Below are 9,557 nucleotides of genomic sequence, written 5' to 3' on the forward strand. Positions count from 1 at the left end.
ATGATAAGCAAAACTTTTTAACAGGCCGACACGGTCAAAGTCCAGACTCACTAATGTATCCTAACAACTACCAGTTAGACACACTAATGGGTAACCTGGTTCGCTAAGACCAACGCTCTGATACCAACTGAAAGGATCCGAAACTAATCATCCAGATATAGATTTGAGGTTTTCTAGACTCAACATTAGGGTTTTTGCTTATCATGTTGGAACCATATAGAGACTAGAGTTTAAATTTGGTCGGAAATTTCCGGGTCGTTACAGCCGCTAGAATCCATTACGTGTAATATTAAAGCCCAAGTGCGACTTGCTCGACTCTCTCGCTCAATTTACATAGAGGGTATAACCTTTAATCCATGATGTTTAATATTATATTTAATGAGATTATGGTTTTTAATCAGGGACTAAATAATAATAAGCAAAATAATTATAGTTATTATTATTATTATTATTATTATTATTATTATTATTATTATTATTATTATTATTATTATTATTATTATTATTACTACTATTACTATTACTATTATTATTATCATTTTTATTAGTAAAAGTATTAAAATTATCTTTTAATTAGCATTATTATTAAAACTGTCATTTCTAATATTATTATTATAAGTATTATCATTTTCATTATCAATATTATTATTATTTTTAACATTTTTATTACTATTATTTTATCATTAGTAGTATTATTTTTATTATCATTATTATAAATATTATTATTATTATTATCATTAGTATTATTATAATAACTATAGTATTATTATTACTACAAACATAATAACATTATTTACATAAATATTTATATATAACAAATTTTGATTTAACAATATAATACTAATTATATAGATATATATGTATTAGTATAACTATATGTATAAATATTAATATACAAAATGAATATATATATATATATATATATATATATATATATATATATATATATATATATATATATATATATATATATATATATATATATATATATATATATATATATATATATAAAACCTTTGAAATAACAAATATATTACTAAATTAAATAAGTAATATATAAACTAGTGTGATTATTATTACATGTTATTTATATGTGTTAATATATAATTGATATAGGTTCGTGAATCCGAGGTCAACCCTGCATTGTTCAGTATCGTCGTATGCATATTTTTACTACAAAATATCGTATCGTGAGCTTCATTACTCCCTTTTTAAATGCTTTTGCAATATATATTTTTGGGACTGAGAATACATGCGCTTTTATAAATGTTTGACGAAATAGACACAAGTAATTGAAACTACATTCTATGGTTGAATGATCGAAGCTGAATATGGCCCTTTTTTGCTTGGTAGCCTAAGAATTAGTAAACCAATCTACTAATTGACGCGAATCCTAAAGATAGATCTATTGGGCCTAACGAACCCCATCCGTTATTGCGGATGCTTTAGTACTTCGAGTTTTATTATTATGTCCGAAGGATGTCCCGGAATGATGGGGATAATCTTATATGCATCTTGTTAATGTCGGTTACCAGGTGTTCAATCCATATGAATGAATTTTATAGCAGTGAGCGGACCTGCACCTTGAAACGAAAATGAAATCTTGTGGTCTATTATATTACTGGAAATGATTGTTTATGATAAACTAATGAACTCACCAACCTTTTGGTTGACACTTTAAAGCATGTTTATTCTCAGGTATGAAAGAAATCTTTCGCTGTGCATTTGCTCATTTTAGAGATATTTCTTGGAGTCATTCATGACATATTTCAAAAGACGTTGCATTCGAGTCATTGAGTTCATCAAGATTATTATTAAGTCAATTATAGTTGGATACATTATGAAATGGTATGCATGCCGTCAACTTTCGATGTAATGAAAGTTTATCATTTAAAAAAAATGAATGCAATGTTTGTAAAATGTATCATAAAGAGGTCAAGTACCTCGCGATGTAACCAAATGTAATGTGTTCGTCCAGATGGATTAGGACGGGTCTTTACAGATACATAGTGCGTTTGTCAGATGCACACCAGTTGTAGTAAGGAAACCTACACTATGAATTCCGACAGTTGATCTTCCGTAATGGAAACTCTGTGATAATGCTAAAAAGGAACATATATTTCATAGCAATATCCTTTCAAGAAGACAAGATTTCAGTTGAAATTGTTCTATTTCCAAGTGATATTCGTTTAAATAAATAAGTGCGAAGACTGAAGACGCAAACGACGATTTGAAGACGCAAATGACCAAAAAGCTCAAATGTACAAGATACAATATAAGTGGTTCAAATTATTGATGAAAAATGTCTAAAAATTACAAGAGTACAAGTCGCGAAACGCAAAATACAAGATATCTAAGCATACGAAAAGACGTTCGAAAATCCGGAACCTAGACATGAACCGAGCTCAACGTACAAGTCAATGGAGCAAAAAATTACAAGTCAACTATGCACAAGAATATAATATAATATAATATATATATAATTAATATTAATTATATATATATTATTATGTCGACCAGAAAATAATAATAATAATATATATAATATTATATCAAATGAGAAAGTGGAAATTATGCACGTAAAATTTGTCAACAAAGTGTCCAACTTGCATCAACAAATCAATCATGCTCAATCATCTGTTTCAATTCAACTAAAACGGGGAACAGTATTTTCATTGCCTATAAAAAGCACGGATAAGTTTCAATTCGGAGTACACCTTCACTCTCTTATTTTCTTTCCTTTATGTAATCATAATAAATATTTATATTTATAATTTTAATTTTAATTTTAATTTAAATAATAATTAGTTATTGTAAGAAATGTTTTACGGGTTTTAAAGTCGGAGTTCTGTCTGTGTACCGCTACGCTAATAACACCCACTGTAAGTTATGTTTAATTTTGTTGTTAAATTAATGTCTCGTAGCTAAGTTATTATTATGCTTATTTAAATTGAAGTAATCATGATGTTGTGCTAAATATTAAAGACGGGGTAATTGGGTTTTGTACCATAATTGAGGTTTGGACAAAAGAACGACACTTGTGGAAATTAGACTATGGGCTATTAATGGGCTTTATATTTGTTTAATTAAATGATAGTTTGTTAATTTAATATAAAGATTTACAATTGGATGTACATATAAATAACCATATACACTCGATCGGATACGATGGGCGGGATATTTATAAGTACTAATAATCGTTCATTTAACCGGATACGGGGATGGATTAATAGTCAATGGACTTACTAAAACAGGGGTGAATTATATACATGGAAATTGGTGTAGTTATAGTTTAAGTCCCCAATTAGTTGGAATATTTGACTTCGGATATAAGGATAATTTGACGAGGACACTCGCACTTTATGACTGATGGACTGTTATGGACAAAAACCAGACGGACATATTGAATAATCCAGGACAAAGGACAATTAACCCATGGTAATAAACTAAAATCAACACGTCAAACATCATGATTATGGAAGTTTAAATAAGCATAATTCCTTTATTTTTATATTTAATTGCACTTCTAATTATCGCACTTTTATTCATTATTTTCATATTTAATTGCACTTTTAATTATTGTACTTTTTAATTATCGCAACTTTATTTATTATCATTTTATCTATCGCAATTTCATTATCGTTATTTACTTTACGCTTTAAATTAAGTCTTTTATATTTTTAATATTTTACATTAGGTTTTAACTGCGACTAAAGTTTTAAAATCGACAAATCGGTCATTAAACGGTAAAAACCCCCTTTATAATAATAATATTACTTATATATATTTTTGTATTTTTACAATTATATAGCGTTAAGCTTGTTTAAAGTCTCCCTGTGGAACGAACCGGACTTACTAAAAACTACACTACTGTACGATTATGTACACTGCCTATAAGTATTGTAGCAAGGTTTAGGTATATCCATTCTATAAATTAATAAATAACTTGTGTAAAATTGTATCGTATTTAATAGTTTTTCCTAATAAATATATAACTATTTCCTAGTACGCCTCGCACACATCAAGTATTTTTGGCGCCGCTGCCGGGGACTCGGCGAAGCGCTATAATTTTAATATATATTTGTATAAATATATTTGTATATAAGTTTGAGAAAAACAATATAAAATTTAATTAAAAAAAATGTGGTGTCACAGCTGGAGGTGGCCGAACCCTTTTTGGGTTTAGTTTTCCATTCGACCCAAAGATAAGCAATTAGCAATTTTAATTATTGTTTGTGTTGGTGATTGTTGGTGGTCCCTTTGATTTGTTGAATCACGACAAACATAAAGCAAAAGAAGATTAATTATTGCTTAGCCACTTGAAATCACAATTGAAAAAAAAAAACAAAAAACAACTAGATTAATTAATTTGGTGGTTATTGTTAGTCCACGTGAGATTAAGAAGCAAAGAAATAATTGGTAGGCATTTGTGTTGGTCCCTTTTGATCATTAGTACGACTGCAGGTCCAATATTATTTTGATTTTTGTTAATCGTTATTGTGTAACTTTATTTAACTCATACTCAGTATTAATTAGTGATTGTTTACAACACATATTTTATTTATTGCTACTTTAATTTATTATAAAAATAATAATAATAATAATAAATAAAAAATAAAAATTTGAGCCTGAATCAAATTTTGAAACTGCGTTTAATTTTAAAAATCGATTCTATAAAGGTTTAAATATTAAATTTCGTAACAATAAATCAAGTGAAACAATAGTCGAGTGGTTGAGTGCCTTTGACATTACTTGGGTGGTCACTGGTTCGAGTCCCATGTAACTCCTTTCTTTTATATTTTTTTTTTAGATAACTAATATAGAAAACTAGAATAAATATAAAATCAACTTAGATATTTTTTTTTAGGTGTAGTATTTTTATTTTCATCTTTATTAGTTTTTATAGATTTAGTATAAGTTTAATTTCTAGTCTAATAGTTACTTTAGATAATTAAATTTGTAGGTGAATTTTAGATAACTAAGTTAGTTGTAATTAGTGATTAAAATTTAAAATCTTGAAAAAAAAACAATTACACCAGTGGCAAATTCCTACAAATCTTTGATTAAACAATTACAAGTGTTATTTTTATATTATTATTAATAAGCCAATTAGGCTCTTTTGTCGTGAACTCCAACTCAAAGAAGAGCTCTTTTGCCTAGCCGCCAGCGGACCCCATTGGGGTTATTATTTCTGTCAACATCCAAGAAAGAAAAAAAAACCAAAAAAAGATATAATACTAACAATAAAAAAAATAACCACAAAGAAAAAGAGGAGTGGTTGGGTCTGCTTTACAAAAAGAAAAGGAAAAAAAAAATATTTGGGATTCCTGTTGGCGACAAAGACAGAAAGCAAAGGAGTGCTTTTTATATTTTATTCCTTCTAAACCATAAGATATAGCAGTTTTAAATCACTAGATATTGGAACGGGTCACTAGCGTTCTTTTTGGGGTTAATCATTCTTGGGCTCAAAGTGGGCTGCACAAACTTAACAGGGCTACTAAAAAAAAAAAAGCTCAAAAAAATTAATTGCTGGTCCGTTTGCCTCTTTTTGCTTTGTGTCAATCGAGTAACAGAAGAAATAAGCAAGAGTAATTTAAATTAATTGTAAGAGTGGGGTCAACGGGGTAGTGGCAAGTAGCAATATTCGGAGTAGTATAGAAATAGAATTATAGATAGAGTTAGCTAATTATCCTTGGGAACTGTGAATAATTGAATATTTTTTTTCTTCTCAAAAATATGAAGATGAGATTGGATCCTAATTCCTAAATCGTGCAAATTGATGTAGTAGATGCAACTACTCCACAAGTTGCATCATCAGTTATTTTAATAATTATTATTTATTTTATTGAATAAAAAAATTATAGACTTAGTAATTTTCTAACATAAAAATTAAATTTACTAAAAGTAGTTTTCCTTACTATTATTTGCCTTAGTTTAGATTTAGATTTTTAGTTTTGCCGTAAAATCCCTTAAGTGCTTTTTCTTTAGATTTAGAATTTAGGCGCTTTAAAATTTTGCGACGCCATTTTAAGTTTATAGATTTTAGTACTTTTTAAAGTAATTGCCATAATAGAAGTCCTTTTAAGATTTAATACCTTTAGGCGCAACTTTTTAGAGTTAATTTTAGTTCCTTTTTAAGTTTCCACGCGCTACTTTTTTATTTTTATTTTTCGACACTTATTATTTTTCGACTTTTTATTTTTCAACGTTTTTCGACGCACTCTTTTTCTTTCTTATTTCTCGACACTCTAGTTTTTAGGACATAGAATTTTCTATTTCTTCTCTAAAATTTCTTTAAATTTCAACGAAAAATTATTTTAAGCGGTTAAATTGATAAACATCCAAAATTTTCTGGTTCGTAGTAATAGTTGGATTTGTTAGTGGCGAGTTGTGGGCTTCCGATTTAAAGGGTCCTGGCTACCTGCTGCATCTATTGGCTATTCGAAACGTGAGCAAAATCAGAAAAGTCTATTAATTTGATAACTTTAATAATTTTTATTTTTATAACTAATAGGATATTCAGTGAATGCACCGAGCAAAACGTTCACCACCTTTTGTACGTTCACCACCTGTAACTCGATCCAGACATCTAGCAAATATTGTCGCTGTTGATTTTTCTTTAGAATCGTCATCCAGTCGACCAAGTACTTCAATTCAAATTTCCGATAATCCATTTTTTGAACTCGACCTCACAATTGAGAATTCGGAGAATATTCAGAGACAATTCAGAGATCTGGAACCACCAATCATTCAAACAGAGATTGTTGAGGAACCAACCATTAAATCAGAATCCTCTAGTGATTCAGATTCAACAAATTCAATCATGAAAAATCTGGAACCTCTAAGTATGGAAGACCGAATGAGAACTAAACGCACTGGCCAAGGTCACACAATTACTCAACCAGACATTAATGCGTCAGATTATGAAATCAAAGGGCAAATCCTACACATGGTAACTAATCAATGCCAATTTAGTGGTGCGCCGAAGGAAGATCCAAACGAACATCTTCGTACTTTTAATAGGATCTGCACTATATTCAAAATCCAAGAAGTTGAGGATGAACAGATATATCTCATGTTATTTCCCTGGACTTTAAAGGGAGAAGCCAAAGATTGGTTAGAATCGTTACCTGAAGGGGCGATTGATACATGAGACGTTTTACTTGAAAAATTTCTTAAACAATTCTTTCCGGCATCTAAAGCCGTAAGACTTCAAGGAGAAATTGTTCCGTTCACACAAAAACCAAATGAAACTCTATATGAGGCATGGACAATATTTGGAAAATTGTTAAGAGGATGTCCGCAACATGGTTTAGACACTTGTCAAATAGTACAAATATTCTACCAAGGATGCGACATCACTACACGAAAAGACATCGACATAGCAGCTGATGGTTCCATTATGAAGAAAACAACAACTGATGCTTATAAAATTATTGATAACACTGCTTCCCACTCACATGAGTGGCACCAAGAAAAAGATATCGTTAGATCATCTAAAGCAGCTAGAGCTGATTCTAGCCATGACTTAGATTCCATTTCCGCAAAGATAGATGCTGTCGAGAGACGAATGGAAAAGATGACTAAAGATATTCACTCAATAAGAATTAGTTGTGAGCAGTGTGGAGGACCACATTTAACAAAAGATTGTCTCAGTATTGAACTAACAATGGAACAAAGAGAGAATGTTTCATACATGAACCAAAGGCCTGGAAATAATTATCAGAATAATTATCAACCGCCAAGACCAATCTACAATCAAAACCAGAATTATAATCGAAATGTTCCATACAACAACCAACAAGGTCCTAGCAATCAACAAATATCCAATAATACTTACAATTAGCAAAGACCTAATTTTCAAAATAAACCACCACAAACCGATGATAAAAAGCCAAATTTAGAAGATATGATGTCGAAGCTAGTTGAATCTCAAATGCAGTTTTTCACATCTCAGAAACAAACCAATGAACAAAATGCTCAAGCATTTAGAAATCAACAAGCTTCTATTCAAAATTTGGAACAAGAAGTAAGTAACCTAGCAAGGTTAATAGGTGAAAGAAAACCAGAAAGTCTACCTAGCGATACAAATGCTAACCCTCGGAATGAAACAGCTAAAGCCATTACCACGAGAACTGGTATTGCACTTAAATCACCTGAAATACCTGTAATTTCTAATGAAGCTATTCCTACTCCACAAGAACCACAACCTGAGCAAGATAAGGAAAAAGAACCGGTAGTTGAAAAAGTTAATGAAGATAACATGGTTAAGGCTAAACCTTATGTTAAACCATACCAACCACCACTTCCTTACCCGAGTAAAATGAGAAAAGAGAGACTTGAAGCGGAGCAATCCAAATTCTTAGATATGTTTAAACAGATAAATGTAAATCTTCCTTTCATTGATGTGATTTCAGGAATGCCTAGATATGCTAAATTTCTGAAAGATCTAATCACAAATAGAAAGAAAATGGAAGAACTCTTGGCTGTTACTATGAATGCAAATTGTTCTGCAGTGCTGTTGAATAAGATACCAGAAAAATTATCTGATCCAGGAAGTTTCACAATTCCATGTTTTCTGGGTAGTCTTAGTTCAATAGAAACATTGGCAGATTTAGGTGCTAGTATAAATTTAATGCCGTATTCACTATACACTAAACTAGACCTTGGAGAATTGAAACCAACACGAATAAGTATACAACTAGCCGATCGATCAATAAAATATCCTGGAGGGATAATGGAGAACATGCTAGTTAAAGTTGGTACTTTAGTATTTCCAGTAGATTTTGTTATTCTGGACATGGAAGAAGATTCTCAAGTTCCCCTCATATTAGGAAGACCATTTTTAAACACGGCTAAAGCAATGATAGACGTGTTTGGTAAGAAACTGACCTTAAGTATAGAGGACGAGAGTGTTACCTTTTCTGTTGATAGAGCAATGCAACAACCGCAATCTACAGATGATACATGTTATTATATTCAAACTATAGATTCACATGTAGAATTGTTAGAAGAATTTCCAGAATTACAAGGAACAGGAGAATGTTCTTTAGGAGAAGGAACTGAACCAATTGATGAAACTAAAATGTTAGCTACACTTATGGCTAATGGATATGAACCAATAACAGAAGAAATTCAAATGCTAAAAGAAGAAGACAGATATCGATATAAATCATCGATAGAAGGACCACCGACATTAGAGTTAAAGCCACTTCCAAACCATTTGGAATACGCTTATTTACATGGTGAATATGAATTACCTGTTATAATATCGTCTTCTCTTACTGAAAATGAAAAATCTCAACTCATTTCTGTGTTGAAAGCTCATAAACCAGCTATTGCATGGAAGATTCATGATATTAAAGGAATAAGTCCTTCGTATTGCACACATAAAATCCTTATGGAAGAAGGTCATAAAACATATGTGCAACGCCAACGAAGACTAAATCCTAATATGCAAGATGTTGTTAACAAATAAATTATTAAACTGCTTGATGCAGGTTTAATTTATTCAATTTCTGAGAGTCCATGGGTAAGCCCAGTTCAATGCGTACCTA

Source organism: Rutidosis leptorrhynchoides, chromosome 2 (genome assembly GCF_046630445.1).
Source record: "Rutidosis leptorrhynchoides isolate AG116_Rl617_1_P2 chromosome 2, CSIRO_AGI_Rlap_v1, whole genome shotgun sequence".
NCBI lineage: Eukaryota > Viridiplantae > Streptophyta > Magnoliopsida > Asterales > Asteraceae > Rutidosis > Rutidosis leptorrhynchoides.